Source organism: Peromyscus leucopus, chromosome 5 (genome assembly GCF_004664715.2).
Source record: "Peromyscus leucopus breed LL Stock chromosome 5, UCI_PerLeu_2.1, whole genome shotgun sequence".
Classification (NCBI taxonomy): domain Eukaryota; kingdom Metazoa; phylum Chordata; class Mammalia; order Rodentia; family Cricetidae; genus Peromyscus; species Peromyscus leucopus.
The window spans coordinates 119,169,800-119,190,639 of record NC_051067.1 but is presented as its reverse complement, the minus strand read 5'-3'; the positions used below and the strand labels follow the sequence as shown (position 1 = coordinate 119,190,639).

The window sequence follows — 20,840 nt, the reverse complement described above, 5'->3', positions numbered from 1 at the left end:
GCCACAGCTATCTCACCTCACCGGATCCTCAGCTGGTCTTGTCTCCTCAGACTGGAGGCTTCTGAGTCCTCATCCCAATGGCTTTCAGCTGAATTGCTGCTCCAAAGCCTGAAGCTTAACCAGGCCAAATGCTTAACCAGCCAAATACTTAACCAGCCAAATGCCGCTAGTTTCTGGTCCTCACGCCTTATATATCTTCCTGTTTTCTACCACCACTCCCTGGGATTAAAGGCTGGCTTTCTGGGATTAAAGGCGTGTCACCATGCTTGGCTATTTCCAATGTGGCCTTGAACTCACAGAGATCCAGAGGGATTTCTATCTCTGGAATGCTAGGATTAAAGGTGTGAGTGCCACCATTTTCTAGCCTTTGTATCTAGTGGCTGTCTGTTCTCTGACCCCAGATAAATTTATTAGAATACACAATACCACCACATCTACCCCTGTAGAAGGGAAAGATACGGAATGGGGAAGGACCTCTGTGGGGTCATGGGCCATGAGATGGGGTTGTGCAACCCCCTGGCTTTGCTACATCTTCTGGGTAGGGTCCATCTGTGGACCATAAATAATTAGGATGTCATCCAGGAATACTTTGCTGAGCAACTTAGCCTTATGAACTCAGGTGCTGTCTAGTTTAGTCTGTCTTGCCTTTTTTCTTCCTTCCTTCCTTCCTTCCTTCCTTCCTTCCTTTTTTCCTCCCTCCCTCCCTCCCTCCCTCCTTTCCTCCCTCCCTCCTTTCCTTCCTCCCTCCCTCCCTTTCATCCTCACTTTCTTTCTTCTTCTTCTTCTTCTTCTTCTTCTTCTTCTTCTTCTTCTTCTTCTTCTTCTTCTTCTTCTTCTTTTCTCTCTCTCTCTCTCTCTCTCTCTCTCTCTCTCTCTCTCTCTCTCTCAACAGTGTTTCATATATCCCAGACTGACCTTGAACTTTGAACTCATTATGTAGCCAAGGGTAAACCATGAACATCTGATCCTCCTACTTCCACTTCCCCACGGCTGGGATTATGGGTGTGCACCCTCATGTCTGGTTTAGGGGGTACTGGGAATGGAATCTGGGGTTTCTCAGATTCTGGGTGAGCACTCTACCAACCGAGTGACATCCTTGGCCCTAGCTTGTATTTTTTTTTTTCCTAGTTTTTCTGAGCACTTCCTGGGCCCCCTCCTCACATGTCTTTCCTACCTCCTACACCCACCACTCTACAAAGTCACTCACAGGACAACTGACAAACAAAGGGAATCGTGTCTTTGGATCCTGAGGGTCACCTTGTCTCCATGAGGTCCTTGGCTGGCTGTGCTGCCTTGCTGGTGAGCCAAAACCTGCATTTTTGGTAACTGTGTAGACAGAGGTCGCAGGTGTGGGGCAGGGATGAGGCAGGGCCTGTTCTCTGTCACACACAGAGCTGTGTGACTCAGTGACTCACTCTGCTCCCACCCCCTGAGTTCTGAGCTAGTACTGTTTGTTTCAGGGCTGGTGTGGGTGGCGCTGTGGCTGGCAGGGTGTGGGTGAGGCCAGCACACTCCAGAAGGCAGTGATGTGCTGGGTGCTGCCATGAACCTGCTGGGGCCAAGCTAATCCATGGACCTGTCCTGCAAGGATTTTGGCTCTTGTTCTTTTTTCCTATGAATTATTTTCCAGGTTTCCCTCCCCTTTCCACTTGGTTTCTTTCTTCAGCTCCTGGATCCTTCCAGTCTCTCTATTTTAACTGTGATAAAGTTCACATGCAATTTGTCATCTTAAGCATTTTAAGAGCATAACTAGAGGTATGAAGAGCATTCACAGTGGTGTGCAGTTCTCACCATGGCCCATCCACATAGCTCTTTTTATGAAAAGTTAAGACTGTGTATTAAGCACATGCCCCATTCTCCTCCTTCAGCCCCTGGAATCTATTGTTTTAGTCTCTGTCTAAGAAGTTCACTATTCCAGACACTTCATGTCAGTAGAATCAGGTAGGAAAGCCAGGTTTGGAAACTGGCTTTCTTCCCTCAGTATACTGTCCCCAAGGTTCATTCATGTCACAGCAAGTATAAGTGTTTCCTTTCTTTGAAGGCTGAGCAATCTTCCAGTGTATGCATGTTCAAATTTCATTCTGTTCCTGTGAGGAAAATGCTCTGACCGTCTGGGGAGGAAAGGGTTTATTTGGCTACTCTTCTGAGTAACAGTCCACTATTGAGGAAATTCAGGGCAGGAACTCAAGCAGAAACTAAAGCACAAACCGTAGAAAAATGGTCCTCAACCTTCCTAATGCTGTGACCTCATGTCATGATGACCCCAGCCATAAAGTTATTTCATTGCTACTTCATAACTGTCATTTTGCTACTGTTATGAATTGTAAGGTAAAAATATGATATGCAACACCCAAAGAGATTGTGACCCACAGGTTGAGGACCACTGCCACAGAGGAATGAACACTACTTGTTGGGTTGTTCTTGGGTTTATGCTTACTTAGGTTTCTTAAATAGCCCAGGACCACCTGCCCAGGGAATGGTGCTGCCCACAGTAGGCTGGGCCCTCCTGTGTGAGTTAATGATCAACACAACTCTGGACATGCCCACAGGCCAGTCTGATCAAGGCAATCCCTCAGCTGAGTCTTTCCCCTTGAATGACTCGAGGTTGTGTCAAGTTGGTATTGTCAATACTACATTTTGTTTCTGTATTCACCCACTGATAGGAAATGGGGTAGATTTTGTGTTTTGGCTATTGTGAACATTTGGCTAATCTTTTATAACTGATACTGATAATATCTGGTAATTTTTATGAGTTATTCCTCTAGATTTTCACAATAATTTAAAACCTTATATTGTTAATCATTTTCATTTTATAGACAAGGAAACAGCTTTAGAATAAATTGAGTAATTTATCCTAGATTGCTGTGTGTGTGTGTGTGTGTGTGTGTGTGTGTACATTTGTGTGTGTATGTGTGTGAGGGAGTGTGGAAGCATATATACATTTGTGTGTGTGTGGGGTGTTGTTTCCCAGGATGCTGTCTATCTCGCTTTTTGAAGCAGGATCTCTCACTTACTCTTCTGGACTGGCGGGCTCTGCAGCCTACCAATGCTGAGCTTGCAAATGCCACAAGCTTTATTTTAAATAGTATTTTTTTTTTAGAATTTAAAATAATGTTATTTTAAATAATAAACTCAGCTTTATTTGTTTTAAGTATGTTCTTGGAATTGAACTCAGGATCTCATGCTTATATGAAACCCACTTTTTTTTTTAAACAGAGCTACTTCCCCAGCCTGCCAAATTTGCCTTTTGAATAAACATTATTATTATTCATAAACTTACAATCATGCATTTAAAGTATACAAGTCAACATCGTTTTTCTTTTTTAAAGCATTTATTTGTTTTGTATTTATTTATGTGTTCTGGGCAGTGGGACATAAGCCAATGTGGACGCCTGATCACAGTGCATGAGAATCTGTTATCTCCTCCTACTGTGTGTGTCCTGGGGGTTGAACTCAGCACCTAGTTCTCCACTGAGTCCATTTACTGACCAATCACTTTAAAAAAAAACTTAGGCTTAAATATGTGCAGCCGTAGCCACGGTCAATTTCAGGACATTTTCCTCCATCAAAAAGAGCCCTCTGAACTCTTCAGCAGTCACCAGCCTCTTCCTGCATTGCCCCACCTGGTCCCCAAGCTCTAGACAGCCACTGATATATGTATTTTTTTTTCTTAGATTTTTCTCTTCTGGCCTTTTCATTTTATATACAAGGAAACAGTTTTGGAGAAGTTGAATAATTTATCGAAGATTTCTCTTTCTCCCTCCCTCCCCCCCCTCTCTCTCTTTCTCTTCTCTCTATGTGTGTAAGAGTGAGTGCTGCATGTGCATGCACACAGAGAAGCATATGCATGTGTGTGGAGTGTTGGTCTTGTACTGCATGTGGTCATTTGTGACTGGCTGTTGCCACCTAGTCTCATGTTTTTAAGCTGCCAAGACTGTAGCACAGTTCAGGTCTCATTTTCTTTTCTCACTCAAAGTTGATTTCTTATCCCATGATGTCTGAATCCAGGGTTCCAGTGTTCAGTCACAAGGCCCTTTTGCCTTCCATGTCACGTGCTGTATAGATGAGCTTGCTTGCTTCTGGCCTCCTCCTCACTTCATGGAGAGTTGGAGATTAGCAGAGTGAACATGAGTGATTTGAGGAGGTTGAAGAGATTTCCCAGTGGTTAAGAGGTAGTGATGCTCATCCAGAGGGCCCGACTTTGATTCCTGGCACCCACATCAGGTATTTTCCATAGCTCAATGCCTCTGGCCTCTGCAGGCACCTGTTCGCATGTGCACACAACCATTCATATATACACATAATTAAAAACAAATCTTTTTAAAACTTAGCAGCAATAAGTTGTAGAGGATCAGGGAGAAAGCACAATTGATGAAATGCTTGCCCTGCGACCAGGAGAACATGAGTTGTATGAAAAAAGCCTGATGTAGTGGCTTGTACTTGTAATCTTTGTGTTGGTGAGGTGGAGACAGGAGGATTCCTGAGGCTTGCTGGCCTGACAGCTTAGCTTAATCAGCAAGCCCCAGGCCCAGTGAGAGACACTGTTTCAAAAACAAGGTGGAAAAGCAGGAGAGTTGACTCAGCAGTTAAGAGTACTCACGAGATCTGGGTCCCATTCCCAGCACCCACATAGTAGCTCACAACCATCTGTAATTCCAGTTCCAGGGGATCCAATGCCCTTTTCTGGCCTCTGAGAGCTCCAGGCATATACTTAGTATACATACATGCATACAGACAAAATACTTATACACATACCTAAAATACTACACTTGATCTTAGCCAAAAGGCCGAGAAGCAATAACACATACCTAAAATAAATAAACCTTAAATATCCCAGAGTGGATGGCTCCTGAGGGACAGCACCTGAGGCTGACCTTTGGCCTCTGCACATGTGCGTGTGCACCTGCACACCCACCTACACCCACACCTGTATCCCCCCCCCACAATTCTGGAACAGAATGCTGCTTTGAATGAGGTTTCAAACCACACTCGTGTGAGTGGTTATTTATGTCACTACTCTCTGGGTGATGACTCTGTCATGTTTTGTCTAGAAGTGAGAATAGACAGATGAGACGGTCTTGGAGAAGGGCCTTTGAAGTGCTGTGAGTGATAAGTGTATTGAGGTGGGGGTTTGGGGGTGTACTGCCTTTTGCGGTTGGACTCAGGAGCTGACAAATGGATGCTCGTAAGATGGAAGACTGTACACATGCACACCTGGGACCAGGACCAGCAGTGCTGTCTTGTGTTGCAGTCTCAAGGTCATTCCCCATGAAGTAAGGGGCAGGTCACTCAGGCAGGATGGGCAGATGTGGTGTGTGGATTGTCCATTGACCCACGACCTGGGAAGTACAGGCCCTGGTCACCATGATTCCAAGGCTCTCCTTTTCCCACTTGGCATGGAGAGGCTGTCTGGCCTGGTAGCTCCCAGTGACCTACTTCTTCTGATGAAGCTCCACCTGTTTTAGATGGAAACCTTTAGTAGGTCCCTGGAAGCTGGCCTTAGAGTTTTATAGTCTCATCCCACTTCCTGTCTGTTCTCTGCTTCCTGTTACACCAAGATATGAGGATATGAGAAGTCCCAGCTGTGCTTTTCCCACTGTGGAGGTGCTTGCCAACATGCATCACCCCCAAAACTGTGAGCCAAAGTAGAAAAAAAAAACAAACAACAAAATCCTTCCTTCCTTAAGTTGATTTTGTGATGATAACAAGAAAGTTAACCAATGCATTCTTTTTTTGAGTTGGGATTTGACTGTATAGCCCAGGTTGTATTGGAATTCACTGTGTAGCCCCTGCTGGTTTTAAGCTTGTAATCCTGGTTCAGCTTTCACACATGCTGGGATTACATGTGTGTGCCACACACCCAGTGTTTACTTCCTATTCTTCTGAAGAATTCTTGTCCTGGATGGTGGATACAGGTGAGTCTTAGAAAGGTCTACTGCAGACTCTGTGGTAGACGGGGGTGGGGGGGGGGGGGGGGGGGGTGGTGGTGGTGGTGGAGCGGCCATCTTTGTGTGTGATCTGGTCTTGTCCTGGAGTGTCTAGGACTCTATATGTTTGGATCACTTGTTTGTGCTATCATACTTAGCTTTTATTTCTTGTTCTTCTGAAGAGTTCTTGCCCGGGATGGTGGACAGAGATGAGCAGATGGCAGGGCTGGAAGAATCAATCATTTGAGCTAGATGGCCAATGTCAGTTTTGTGGTGGCTGGAGGCAAAAACACCTTAGTGGACTGGTATGAGAAGCAGAGGAGGAAGTTTAGGGCCCAGGGAGATCACTGTGGAAGCCTTTGCATGGAGGGCCTCAATAATGTTGCAGTCCAGGAGGACTTCTGAAGTTGTCATTAGTTGGACCAGATTTGGTGGCAGGTCTCTCATGACCTTCCAGCTTTTTACTGAAGAAATAGTAACACCAAGTTACAAAATCGGAAACAAGCTCTCAGGGAAAGTGTGCATGGCACTGATCTCCTCAACACTCCTATTTCTTGAAATACATTCTTAAACTGCAGGGAGTATATATGTACTCCAGAGCCCAGCTCAGTGCCTTGTAGATATGGGAGCTTATGCAATAAACTTTGTAGAATGGATACACTTAAGACCCCTTGCCATTAACTGCCAAGTGGTCTGACTCTCTAGGAGAAGGGCTCCCTCTTTTCAGCCACACCAAACCTACTTCATTATTCTGTCTCTCTCTCTACTTGTTTTCTGCCTCGCTGTCCTCTGAATCTGAAGTCTGTTTATCACCCTCAGTGTCTCAATCTCTGGCATTCTCTTGGCTTTGTGGGTCACATTATAACGGAAGTCATGAGAGTCAGAGCCTGGGTCCCGGCACCCCTCACAAATCAGTCAATGTCACTGGTGTTCAGGAGGCCAATGAAAGAGACAAGTTAGCAAAAGCAGCAAGAAGAAATTAGTTCAGTTTGGTCACATTGGGAAGAGGATCAGAGAGATGTAGTTGCTCCCCAAGTCCATCATTGGGGCCCAGATGTTCAGTGTAGATAGAAGGCAAGGGGTATGCATATCTAAGCAGTCCTGGGCAAGTGTGTTCCCATTAATCATTGTCCATGCTCCAGTCTGTCCTGCAAGATGGCCTGACAAATTGTCAGAACTATGTGGAATCTCTTTCAGAGAAGCAAGCTCTCCTGGCTGGGACCAGAGCCCCAACCATTTTCTTCTCCCAGTATTCCACTCCTGGGGAAATTCCAAGTCCCTGGAAACCCTTCTATCTACAGTCTAGGGGGTACAGGTGTCTCTCTAGCATATCTTCTTTCTTGTCCAAAGGATTACATCCTAACTCTGCCAACTCTAGGCTCATGTAGCATGTACCTCAAAATCAGGGTGGGACAGGTAGATGTGCTCATGACCATAAGTCCTACTCCATGTTCCATGTAGCCTGGCTACCACAGTTCTAAGTTGAGCCCTTCTTACCCTATCTAGGCTCACGAATTGGCCAGATCAAGTCTTAAAGTCACACTGCTAAAATTCTGAGCATTGATTAATGGGATTTCCTAATACCATCTATTAGAAGGTTACCTGCTCTGAAGTGTCCTCCCAGGTATCTAAACAGAATGCAGGGCATTGGTGTCATTGAGTTCACTTGATAAGTTTTCCACTATCAATGGACTCATCTTTTACTTTTGCTCCTGGCAAGAATTAGTGAGTGTAGTCAGTCTTCCATTTGGAGTGATCCTGGGAAGCTGTGTGTTTTGCCTTTAGGGATAGGCTTAAACCTCTAGGGAAGTCATTGCCCAGGATGGTAAATACAATCAGATTATGTCACAGAAATCTCAGCCTGGCTTCTGAGGGGAGACAAGCCTGGGCGAGGGGAATAAGCTGAAAGGTACTTTGCCATCACTGTGGCAGGCCTGGCAAAAGGCCATCTTTAGGTGCCATCTGATAGAAGTTTCTGAGACTCTTGGCAATTGGGGGATGCATTGGTTGGTCTTCAGAGCATCGAGGGCAGTTTCCTTTGTGGTGACAACCGCTCTCTCTCTTTGAGTTGATTGGCAAAGCACTGGGTGGGTGGGGGGGGGCGGGTATGCAGCCTAGCCATTCTATTTCTTCTTGCATTGATGGACATTTCTCCATGTTGGTCCAGCAGCAATGTTCCCAGACAACAGGGGTTTACAAAATGTCATTTCCTACTGGATCTGAAGTGAGGACACATATGCCTTCAAGGAGGCTGCTGTAAACCTGTCCAGGGAGCCTTGGAGAATGTCCAGGCTTTTTAGCATCTATGGAATGTGGAAATAGGGCAGAGGTATTGCACAACCAGATGGCATTATGAAACTCCTTAGCATGCTGCTAGCAGAAATGGAGAATGATGCCCCCTCATTGTATTCCTTTCCATTCTCAGCCAGACCCAGGCCCATCTGAAGGTCTCAGGATGCCTTTACACACACATGGGAGATGCTGGGCTAATGAGAAGAGCCTTTGTACTGGACAACTGATTACTTGGATCCTTCTTCTGCAGCCTCTTCCTAACCTTTCCTTCCAGGGTACCCATTTTAGAGCTCTTCCTCAAAGAGACACCAGGTACAGAGGACTCTGGAGTCAAAATGATTTTGGGGAGGCTGTTCCCAGCAGCACGGTGACAACCTCCACTCTTTCCTGTGTATGTCCCCCAAGTTTCCTTTGCCAATGGCTTTGTCATCCTTTGATATACTGAATAATAGATCATGAAACTTGGGCACAGGCAACACAGTTCAGAAGTGTGTGTATAATGTATGGTGTATGTGTGATGTGTGAACATGTGTGTTTTTGTGTGCATCTGTGCTGTGTTTGTTTCTAGTGTCTTCCTCATCACTGTCTAGATGACATTTTGAGAGAATGTCTCCCTGAACATGTAGCTCACTGATTTGGCTGGACCCACTGGCCAGAAAGCCCCTAGGAGCTGCCTGTCTTTGCCCTCTAGTGCTAGGATTACAGATGTGCACCACTGCACCCACTTTTTTTTTTTTTTTTTTTGGTTTTGGTTTTTTAAGACAGGGTTTCTCTGTGTAGCTTTGGAGCCTGTCCTAGAACTCACTCTGTAGACCAGGCTGGCCTCGAACTCACTAGAGATCCACCTGCCTCTACCTCCCAAGTGCTGGGATTAAAGGCATGTGCTACCATGCCTGGCTGCACTCAGCTTTTTATGTGGGTTCTGGGGATCTGGGTTTGGTGTTTCCCTGACCCATGTCCCCAGTCCAGTTTAGTTTTCTTTTAAGAACCTTTGGGATAAAAGGCGGTCTTTTGCTGACGCCTAGTCTTATCTGTCAGTGTAAATGTTTCACTTTAGTTATTTGAAATACTTCAATTTGCAATTCATTATTTGATAGTGAAAGCATGATCACAGTATGATACTCAGAAGGAGAAAAAGGGTAAATAAAGGGAGTCATTTCCCTCAATGCCATCAGTTTTGTGAGGTGACCCGTGCATACTCTGGCCTTGTGTTCATCCAGGATCCCTTTCTCTCTGGGGGTCTACAGCTTGTCTTTGCTTATCAACTCTGGACTGCATGAAGCTCCCACCATAGTGCTGATTCAAATGAGCTCCAAACTTGAGTGTAGCTTCTTGCACAAGGAACAAATATTTCACAGACACTAAGATACTGTCAATGACAGGCCACAATAGTGGAAGCCCATGAACTGTAGACTAGTGGCTGTGGAGCCCCCATGGGACTGGACTAGGCCTTCTGGATATGGAAGATGGTTGTTTGGCTTGAACTGTTTGGGGGGCACCCAGGCAGGGGGATCAGGATCCGTCCCTGGTGCATGGACAGGCTTTTGGGAGTCCAGTGCCTGTGGTGTGATGCCTTGCGCAGCCTTGATGCGGTGGGGAGGGGCTTGGACCTGCCTCAGCTCAGTGTGCCGGGCTCTGCTGATTCCCCATGGGAGACCTTGATTTGGGGGATGTGGGGATGTGGGGTGGCTTGGGAGGGAGGGCTGGGGGTGAGAGGATGGAGGAGGGGGGAATCTGTGGGTGGTATGTAGAGTGAGTAGAAAAAATTTTCTTTATTTGTTAATAAAGAAAAATGAAAAAAAAGAAAATTATAATTATGACACACATGTGCTATAGTTTTCAAAATATTAGGAAACTTCTTTGTTTGGCTGTTTTACTTTATCATGAATAAATGTATTTCCTTAAGTCTAAAAAAAAAAATTAAGATACTTTCAATGAAAAGTGGCTTTAGCCAGGCAGCGAAGACTATGCTGTCAAAGAACGGTACTCCTCTGTTATAAAATACTTCCTGATTCCAGAGGTGTGAAAATGAGGAAAGCCCAGTGCTATCATCTGTGAAATTTGGCACGTTTGTGTTCTGATCACCCAGTTCATTCATACACTGTTGTTGCTATGGATGTCACAGTACAAGGGATGGGTCTGGTGATTTGCTGTGTGCCTGTCTGTTTATCCTGGAGAGTGGATATGAATGTGGAGTCTTGTATCATTCTTGGCCAAGAAAATGTCAAACCTGTGCCAATCCTGGCTGACTTTCTTCAAGGTCTAGGGCATCTCTCTTCCTGCGGGATTCTCTGCCTCCTACAGCTGTGCCCTGTCCAGAACACAGGGAAATGAATGCGTGCACACTGAGCACCCCACGAGATCTCTCTATTCTTATACAGTCCAAGACCAAACCAGGGAATGGTGTTGCCCACAGTGGGCTGGGTCTTCCTACTTTACTTAGCCCAAGTAAGAAAAATCCTCACTGTCCATGTTGATCTAGTCAGCTCCTCATTGAGGTTCTCTTCTCAGGTGAGTCTAAATTGCAGCAAATTGACTGTGAAAACTAACCATTATAGGCATGTAATGTGTGTGTGCGTGCACACGCACGAGAGAGAGAGAGAGAGAGAGAGAGAGAGAGAGAGAGAGAGAGAGAGAGAGAGAGAGAGAGCGAGCGCACGTGTGGGCATGTGGGGAAGCTACAATTTGACATCAGTCATCCTGATGACTCTCCACCTTATTTTTGACATAGGCCTCCTCATTGAATCCAGAGCTCATAGGATTAGGCTAAACTTGATGGCTAATGAGTTCTGTGGATACATCAGTGCTGAGGTTACAATGTGAACCCTCATGCCCAACTTTTTTTTATAAATATTTTTATTTTATAATTAATTTAATTTTACATATCAGCCATGGATTCCCCTGTCCTCCCTCCTCCCAACACCCAGCTTTCCCCCCAATCCACCCCCCCATTCCCATCTCCTCCAAGGTCAGCCCAGCCTAGTAGATTCAGTTGAGGCAGGTCCAGTCCCCTCCTCCCTTCACAAAGGCTGAGCAAAGTGTCTCAGCATAGGCCCTAGGTTCCAAAAAGCCAGCTCATGCATCAAGGACAGGTCCTGGTCTCACTGCCTGGGGGCCTCCTAAACAGTTCAAGCTAATCAACTGTCTTACTTATTCAGAGGGCCTGATCCAGTTCCATGGGGGCTCCTCAGCTATTGGTTCACAGTTCATGTGTTTCTTCTAGTTTGGCTATTTGTCCCTGTGCTTTTTCCAATCATGGTCTCAATATCTCTTGCTCATATAATTCCTCCTCTCTCTCGCCAACTGGACTCCTGGAGCTCCACCTGGGGCTTGGCTGTGGATCTCTGCATCTGCTTCCATTAGTCACTGGATGAGAGTTCTATCATGACTCTTTGGGTGTTTGGCCATCTTTTCATCAGAGTAGGCCAGCTCAGGCACTCTTTCGACCATTACCAGTAGTCTATAGTGGAGGTATCTTTGTGGTTTTCTGGGGACTCTCTAGCACTCTGCTTCTTCCTATTCCCATGGGGTCTTCATTTATCATGGTATCTCTTTCCTTGTTCTCCTGCTCTGTTCCTGATCCAGCTGAGACCTCCCACTCCCCTAAACTCTCTTTCCCCTGACCCTTGCCCTCCATTACCCCCTGTCACATCCACTTTGCTCATGTAGATCTCATCTAATTCTCTGTCGCTGGGCGATCCTTGTGTCTTTCTTAGGGTCCTCTTTACTAGGCAGCTTCCCTGGAGTTGTGAGTTGCAGTCTGGTTATACTTTGCTTTATATCCACTTATGAGTGAGTACATACCATGTTTGTCTTTCTGAGTCTGGATTACCTCACTCAGGATATTTTCTAGTTCTATCCATTTGCCTGCAAACCTCATGATGTCATTGTTTTTCTCTGCTGAGTAGTACTCCATTGTGTATATGTACCACATTTTCTTTATCCATTCTTCAGTTGAAGGGCATCTAGGTTGTTTCCAGGTTCTGGCTATTACAAATAATGCTGCTATGAACATAGTTGAGCATGTGTCTTTGTGGTATGACTGAGCATTCCTTGGGTATATACCCAAGAGTGATATAGCTGGGTCTTGAGGAAGGTTGATTCCCAATTTTCTAAGAAAGTGCCATATTGATTTCCAAAGAGGCTGTACGAGTTTGAATTCCCACCAACAGTGTAGGAGTGTTTCTCTTGCTCTACATTCTCTCCAGCATAAGCTGTCTTCAGTATTTTTGATCTTAGCCCTTCTGACGGGTATAAGATGGTATCTCAGAGTCATTTTGATTTGCATTTCCCTGATGATTAAGGATGTTGAGCAATTCCTTAGATGTCTTTCAGCTATTTGAGCTTCTTCTGTTGAGAATTCTCTGTTTAGCTCTATAGCCCATTTCTTAATTGGACTGTTAGGTATTTTGATGTCTAATTTCTTGAGTTCTTTATATATTCTGAAGATCAGCCCTCTGTCAGATGTGGGGTTGGTGAAGATCTTTTCCCATTCTGTAGGCTGTTTTTTTGTCTTGTTGTCCGTGTCCTTTGCCCCACAAAAGCTTCTCAGTTTCAAGAGGTCCCATTTATTAATTGTTTCTCTCAGTGTCTGTGCTACTGGTGTTATATTTAGGAAGTAATCTGTGCCAATACCTTCAAGACTACTTCCTACTTTCTCTTCTGTCAGGTTTAGATTAACTGGATTTATGTTGAGGTCTTTGATCCACTTGGACTTAAGTTTTGTCCATGGTGACAGATATGGATCTATTTGCAATCTTTTATATCCAGTTATGCCAGCACCATTTGTTGAAGATGCTTTCTTTTTTCCATTGTGCAGTTTTGGCTTCTTTGTTGAAAATCGTATGTTCATAGGTGTGGATTAATGTCAGGGTCTTCATTTCGGTTCCATTGGTCCACATGTCGGTTTTTTATGCCAGTACCAAGCTGTTTTTATTACTGTAGCTCTATAGTAGAGCTTGAAGTCAGGGATCGTGATGCCCCCAGAGGTTGTTTTTTTGTACAGGATTCTGTTGGCTATCCTGGGTTTTTTGTTTTTCCATATGAAGTTGAGTATTTTTCTTTCCAGGCCTGTGAAGAATTGTGTTGGGATTTTGATGGGGATTGCATTGAATTTGTAGATTGCTTTTGGTAAGATTGCCGTTTTTACTATGTTAATCCTACTTATCCATGAGCATGGGAGATCTTTCCATTTTCTGACATCTTCTTCAATTTCTTTCTTCAGGGACTTAAAGTTCATGCCCAACTTTGACCAGGATGCTGGTGATCCTAACTCACGTGCTTGTGTTTGTAAGGCAGGCACTTTAACAACTGAGCTGTCTCCCTACCCCCAGTACTTGAGTTTTTGTGGTAGAAAATTTCCAGGGTTATTTGATTGTTTTCTTCTCATTTAGTTTCTGTATTTTCACTTTCTTGAACTTCTGTTTTTCATACATTATATTTCTAAATCCTCAAAATTCCTCATGTTTTTGTACATATTCTTTCTAATTGTATTATGGTCTTATATTCCGGAAGTTCCACCTAATTCAGTTGTTTTGCTATTCTGTTTTTGCCCTACCATTTTTAATTCCTAAGAATGTTAAAAATTTGGGTCTGGAACTGTTCCATTTTTTTTATTGCAGCCTATTCTTATGCTGCATGTGTGTTATTTTTATCTTCTCTTGTCTGTTGGGGAATACTTAACTGCTTTATTGAGGTAAAATTAACATAAATATAATTGTACATGAAGTATAAAGTTTGACAGATTTTAGCATATGTATAACTTGTAAGATGTAATTTTTCTCAGTCTCCACCTATTCCTTCCAAGTGTTTCCTTCTGCATCTTGTAATCAATCCATACTGCCTCTTCCCCATTAGCCACTGCCTTGTTTTCTATCCATCAGCTACTCATCTGTCTCCCTCCCCTGCTATGGATTGTTTTCATTTCCACAATTTTATATAAATGAAGCAGTACAGTATTGTGAGGCCACACATGTTTTTGTATTAAAAGTTCATTCACTTTTATTTCTAGGTAATGTCTTATTGCATAGGCACCTCACAATTTAATCTATCAATTCACCTCATTGCTGGTTGTGTGAATTATTTTTATCTTGTTACTGCAAATGAAGCTACTTGGATGCACTCACACGTAAATCTTGATGGGATGGATATGATCATTTACTTGGGGCAAAAATGTAAATGTGGAGAGGGGGGGATTCTGTAGTAGACATTTTTGTTATTAAATGTTCCTACCATGACTATACCCTTACACATTCTTACCAGTGAACAAGAACTCCAGTTTCTTTGCATCTAATATTCTGTATGGTGAAGTTACTAATTTTGACAATTTTATAGGTGCACATGACATCTCATTTGGGTTTAATTGGCATATCCTTACTGGCTCATGATGCCGAGGATCATTTTTGTTCTCTCACTCATCATTTGTATATTTTGTTTGGTCAAGTGTCTTCTTGGATCTCTTGCCAATTCAAAAGTTGGGTTGAACTCTCTATTCTAGGTAAAAATCTTTTTTATCAAATAGGTTTGACATTTTTCCCTCAACCCATGGCTTATATTTTCTTCCTCTTAAACATTTCTTTCGGGTAGAAGTTTTAACTTATGTAATCTAATCTATCTTTTGTTTTATTTCTATGAATGTGTTTTTTTTTTTTTCATAGAAAGCCTTTGTCCAACCCAAAGTCTGAAAGGTTTTTTTTTTTTTTTTTTTTTTTTAATCTTCTAGAAATTTTAAAGTTTTAGGTTTCACATCTAGGTCAGTGATCATTTTGAGTAAATGTATGGATGTGGTGTGGGTTATGGCCTGGGGGTCATTGTATGTTTCAGTACCTTTATTGAGAAGAACCATCCTCTGTACTCAACTGCTTTTGCTCTCCTGTGGGCATCAGTTGTTGATAAATATGTGGGGCTGTTTCTGAATGCTTCATTCTAGTCTTTTTGTCTCTTTCTTGATTTATTATTATTTTGATTATTATACTTTATAACAAGTCTTAAATCAGGAAGGTTTATTAATATTGCTTTGCTCTGCTTTTTACCATTTCCAACAAGCCTTAACATGCACATGTCAGTTCTTATAGAAAAGTCTCCTAGGATTTTGGTTGGTATTGTATCAACCCTATGGCAGGGTTTGGAGAATTGACATAGTGATACTGAGTCTGTGACTGGTGAGGGCAGTTCTTGTTTATATAGATCTGAAACACTCTTTATCGATGCATTGTGGTTTTCAGTATATAAGCCTTGCATATTTTTTATTCATTTCCATGTATGTGATGTTTGTTGTGTATGTGTATGCATATGAATGTGTGTATGCATGTTTGCATGTGTATGCGCCCATGAGTGTCTGTGTGCACATACATACTGGGGTCACATGTACTTTTGTATATGTGCGTTTGGAGGGCTGATGTTGATGTTGAGAATTTTTCTTTGTCGCTCTTCCACCGTATTCACTGAAGTCTCTAAGTCAAACCCAGAGCTTGCTGACATGGCTAGTGTCACTAGCCAGCTTGCTGTGGGCAATCTCCTGTTTCTACGTTCCAAGGCTGGAATTAGAGGGAGGATGTCTTGCCTACCCTGCATTTATTTGAGTTCTGTGGATTCAAACTCTGATTCTCACACTTGTGAAACAAGTTTTAATGCTTGAACCATTTTTCCAGCCCCTCCATATATTTTATCAGGTTTATTCTTAAGAATTTTGTATGCTTTGGTGATATTATAGATGGAAATACTTGTCAAATTCATTTCAAGGGAGGGAAGAATTATTTTGGCGTGGAGTTTCAATTCACCATGGCAGGGAGGGTGTGGTGGAGCAGGGCATTTATATCATGACAGACAGGAGCAGAGTGGAGCAGAAAGGAAAGGCCCAGGGTGAGATAGTAGCTCCCAAAGACATACATACCTCTGTAGTTGTTTTTCAGTCTTTACTCTTTTAACTCTTACTCTTTGGGGACCTGCCACCCAGCTCCCAAATAAATACACAGAAGCTTGTTCTTTCTTGTGAATGCCCAGCCTTAGCTTGGCTTGTTTCTAGCCAGCTTTTCTTAACTAATTATCTTATCTACATTTTGGCTTTTTTCTTTATTCTATATACCTTTCTTAACTTCTTACTCAGTGGCTTGCTGTGTAGCTGGACGGCTGGCCCTTGGTGTCTTTTCCTCTTCTTTTCTCTTCTATCTTCTCTCCCCAGATTGCTCCCCTTATTTATTTTCTCCACCCGCCAGAACTGCCTATCCTTTCTCCTGCCTGGCTATTGGCTGTTGAGCTCTTTATTAGACCAATCAGGTGTTTTAGACAGGCAAAGTAACAAAACTTCACAGAGTTAAACAGATGCAACATAAAAGAGCGCAACACATCTTTGCATCACTAAACACATGTCCTACAGCATAAACAAATGTAACATATCTTCAACTAATATTCTACAACATACTTCCCGTGACTTACTTCCTCCAAGTAGGCTTCTCCTCCTACCCTTAGATGCTGCTCACTAACACTGTTATGGTATGAATCCATCAGAGAATTAATCCATTCATTAGGTTAGAGTACTTGTTATTTAACTGTCTCTGGAAAGGCTATCATAGATATCCCAGAGGCACTCTTTTACTACTCTCTCAGGTATTTCTTAATCCAATTAAACTGACAATCAAGAACAAGAATCAGAAATCTAAAATTTGTCAGCTTGACACCCAAACATATTTCCTAACCTACAACATTGCACTGTTGGTCTCCCAAAAGCTCAAGTCCATTTCATAATGAAAAACTCATTCTGTCTATTTCTGAGTCCCCATAGTCTTCAGGACTCCAACATTACTCCAAAGCCCAAGTTCAACGTCTCTTCTGAGACTCCAGGCAGTTCTTCATCATGAATGTTTGTGAAAATCAAACACAGACTCCAAACTTTCAGGACACCAAGGTGCTGAGTAAACATTCAGATTCCCAGAGGGAGAATAGAAGAAGAGAAAGAAGGACTGGACCAAAGCAAGACTGAAACCACGTAGGGCAATCATTAAATCCTGTAGCTCCAGCTCGGTCATCTGGGGCACAAGGTCTCATCATGTGACTGCCAGTGAGTTTGGACAGCCCCACCTAGTAGCTGTGTTGTTTGCAGCCCACATGATCCTGGGATTGCTCCACTTTTAACTGTGTCTGTCCTTGGCAGATGTTCCATATTCCTGGTGTCTCCAATATTCATCATTTGCTTCACCTTCACAGCTGTAAGCATTCCTTTCTCAGGGGCTGCCCTTAGGGCTCCTTACTTTGCCACACATTGTCTCCCTCCCTGCTTTTTTTCCAAATCTGAGTTGAAGTCTAGATGACTCTGCAACTGCCGTTAGCATGTCTGAAAAATCAACATCACACGGAAAACTCCAGTGTGTCCTGCAAGCTGAAGCAACAACTAGGTCTGTCTTGAACCATGGCTGTGGTGGCCTCTGAAGGCCTGGGCTGTTGAACCCAGGAAAACACTCTCAGGGGCACCCACAGTCTCTCTCTTCTCAAGGGAAAGTCTTTCAACTGAGTTTACAGTTTTGCACAACAACCAGTTTCTGAGAGGCCCTTGAGCCATCTCTCTTGTTGTTCCAGTACAAAGTGTGTAGCTTCTTTGATAAGTGGCACGAATCTGTTTGACAACCACACCTTTCTTGTTTGAAACTTTCAACTTGATCTTTTCTGCACACTCTTTTCCAATCCTTCTGCTATGCTTTTTGCTCTCAGTGGTCACCGTAAATCTGGATAACTGCAGCCGGGAATAACCATGCCACAGCTTAAATGTTATCCTGCCCTGAAGTCCCCTCTAAGCAACTAGTCATTCCCAAACTCAGCATTATTTAAAGCCCCAGGACCAAGACAAAAATGTATAGATTATTTCTCAGAATATAGCATATTTGGTTTCTAGTCTAAATCCTGACAGGGTCCATGGTTCTACCTAAAACCCCATTCTGGACTTTTGAGGTCCCACCAGAATTACTGTGCTCATAGATTCATTGGAGCCTTTAGCCCACATCATCAAACATTTCCAAATTCCTCCCATAAACCATTTCAAAAGCATAAGAACCACATGATCAGATTCAGTCAGGTCCACAGCCCCACTCAGTACTTCAGTATTAGTTTTGTGATCACTGTGACCAAAATACCTTCCAGAAACAACTTAAATTAGGTAGAATGTAGTTTGGTCAACAGCTGCAGAAGTTTCAACCCATTCTGGAGAGGGGGCTGTCACAGAGTAGAACAGTTTATATTATGGAAAACAGGGAGCAGAGTAGAGCATACAGGAAGAAACCAAGGACAAAATAACAGTCTCCAGAACATGTTCCTGGAGTCCAACTTTTTTCAGTTAAGTCCTACCTTTTTCCCTGTCACAAAGGTCCCATAATGCCACCATGTTAAGAACCATCGAGGGATTATTAATTAATTCATTAGGCCAGAGCCTTCATTATGTAATAATCTCTGCAAATGCCCTCACAGCCACACCCTGATCCACGCTTTACTAATCTCTTAAGTATTTCTCAATCTAATCGAGTTGACAATCCAGACCAATTACCACAGCATATTTTGAAGTTTCTGATTGTTTGTTATCATCACACGGGGATGTGATTGTTGTTTCTATAACCATAATTCTTGTAGTCTTGCTAAAGTTAATTAGCTTACAGACTTTGTAAGGGAATCAATCTGATCATCTACATTGATAAACATATCTTCTAGGAATAAAAGCAGTTTGGATTGCTTGTTTGTAACTTGGATGCCAAGCTTTTTGCTGCTGCCTGATGTTTCACAGGAGCGGCAAGAGAAGGCACCCTGTATTGTTCCTAATGTAAGCAGGAAAGCATTCACATTTTCTAGAGTGAAGTGGTGATGCTAGCTATAGACTTGTTTTTTTGAAGATTCATTTTTGTCAAATTAAGGGAATGTCCTACTGATTCTAATTTACTAATATTTTAAAATAAAAATGGTTGTTAGATTTTATACACATTTGAAATGTTTGTATTTTTTTTTTAAATTGCTTAAAGAGCAAATTTCATTCTTTTTCTTTTGAATGTTAGAGCAGCTTTGATTCCTGGAGTTAAATTCTACTTGGTCATGAAGTATAGATAATTTCATGTGCTATAGGATTGGGTCTGCTAATTGTAGAGATTTGTATTCATATGTATGATAAACATTGGTTTGCAATTAATTTTCATTCCTGTTAATGTCTGTATAATTTTGGTGGTAGGATATTACCATTATAGAATAATTTGGGAAATTCTACCTTTGCCTCAGTTTGCTAGAATATGTTTTGTACTTTTTGATAAATATTTATCAATGAGATTTTCTTATGGAAATATTGAAACTGCATATACAACTTATTTAATAGTTACAGGCCATTCTTCTTATCTGCTCATTAAGGCTCTTAGGTGAATTGTGTCTTTCCAGGAATGTATTAATTTCATATATGATGTAAAATTCATTGGCAAGTAAATGTGTGATATTCTCTGATTACCATCTTGCTGTCTGTAGGATCTGTAGTAATGTCACTTTTTTCATTCTTTGGTTTCAGTTTTTTAAAAAACTTCTTCAGGTCAGCCTTATTAAAAGCTTACTAATTTTGATTTTTGTCATTGAATCACCCTTTGGTTTAACTGATTATTCCCTTTAAAATATTTTTCTTTTTATTAATTTTTCTTCTGATCTTTATTTATTTTCTTCTATGTCTTTGGGCTTAATTTTGTTATTAGTTATTTAAGATAGATTCTAAAGTAATTGAATTTTGCTCCTTTGCTACTAGGCAGGTTTTAGTACCATCTTATAGACTTGATACATTTTATTTAACTTCATTCAAGTTTGTAGGCAGCTTTTTCGATAGGACCATTGGCTCCCCAATAAACAACACAGATACTTATTATTAATTATAAATGTTTGGCTGATAGCTTAGGCTTGTTACTAACTAGCTCTTACAACTTAAATTAACCCATATTCTTATCTATGTACTACCATATGGCTTGGTTCCTGTTTTCAGCATAGCAAGTTCATCTCCTGCTTCCTTTGCATCTCCTGGTGACTCTGTCCTCCTTCTCCATGCTCTCTTTTCCCCTGTCTGCAAGTCTTGCCTAAACTCTTCCTGTTTAGCTATTGGCCATTAGCTCTTTATTAAACCAATGAGATCAACACATCTTCACAGTGTTCAAACACATTATTCCATAACATTTCCCCTTTTTTGTCCAATTAAAAAGGAAGGACTTAACTTTAACATAGTAAAACTCTATACAACAAGAACAATCATCAAGTAATTTTCACATTTACAGTTACAATATTCAGTCCATTTGTATTTGGCAAAATTAGAGAAAATATTCTATTATCCATCTTATCTTTGTGAGTTTGAAGTTTTATACCTAATTTACTTTTTATCATAACTAAGGAAAGCTATAAGTCTAACTATTTAGTCTTCAACACTATCAAAGATCCCAGAAGGATGTAATATTACCTAATGACAGGGACATCTGGCTGCCTAGACAGTTACCCAAAGTTCCTCTGCAGCATTGGGACATCCATTTTCAGCCTACAGGTCTAGTATATATTTGATGGACATTTCTGAGAAGCAGGGAATTTTGAAGAATTATCTTACATTGTCTTGGCAAAGTTTGACAGTCAATTTATTTT

General features: G+C 42.2%; 1 protein-coding gene and 1 pseudogene across 1 annotated transcript in view; one reads left to right on the top strand and one right to left on the bottom strand.

Annotated features, from left to right (window-relative positions):
• Cdyl2 (chromodomain Y like 2) overlaps window positions 1-20,840 on the top strand; it is a 198,720-nt gene that overhangs the window by 68,798 nt on the left and 109,082 nt on the right. The window lies entirely within an intron of this gene.
• LOC114697477 lies at window positions 4,693-4,799 on the bottom strand (annotated as a pseudogene).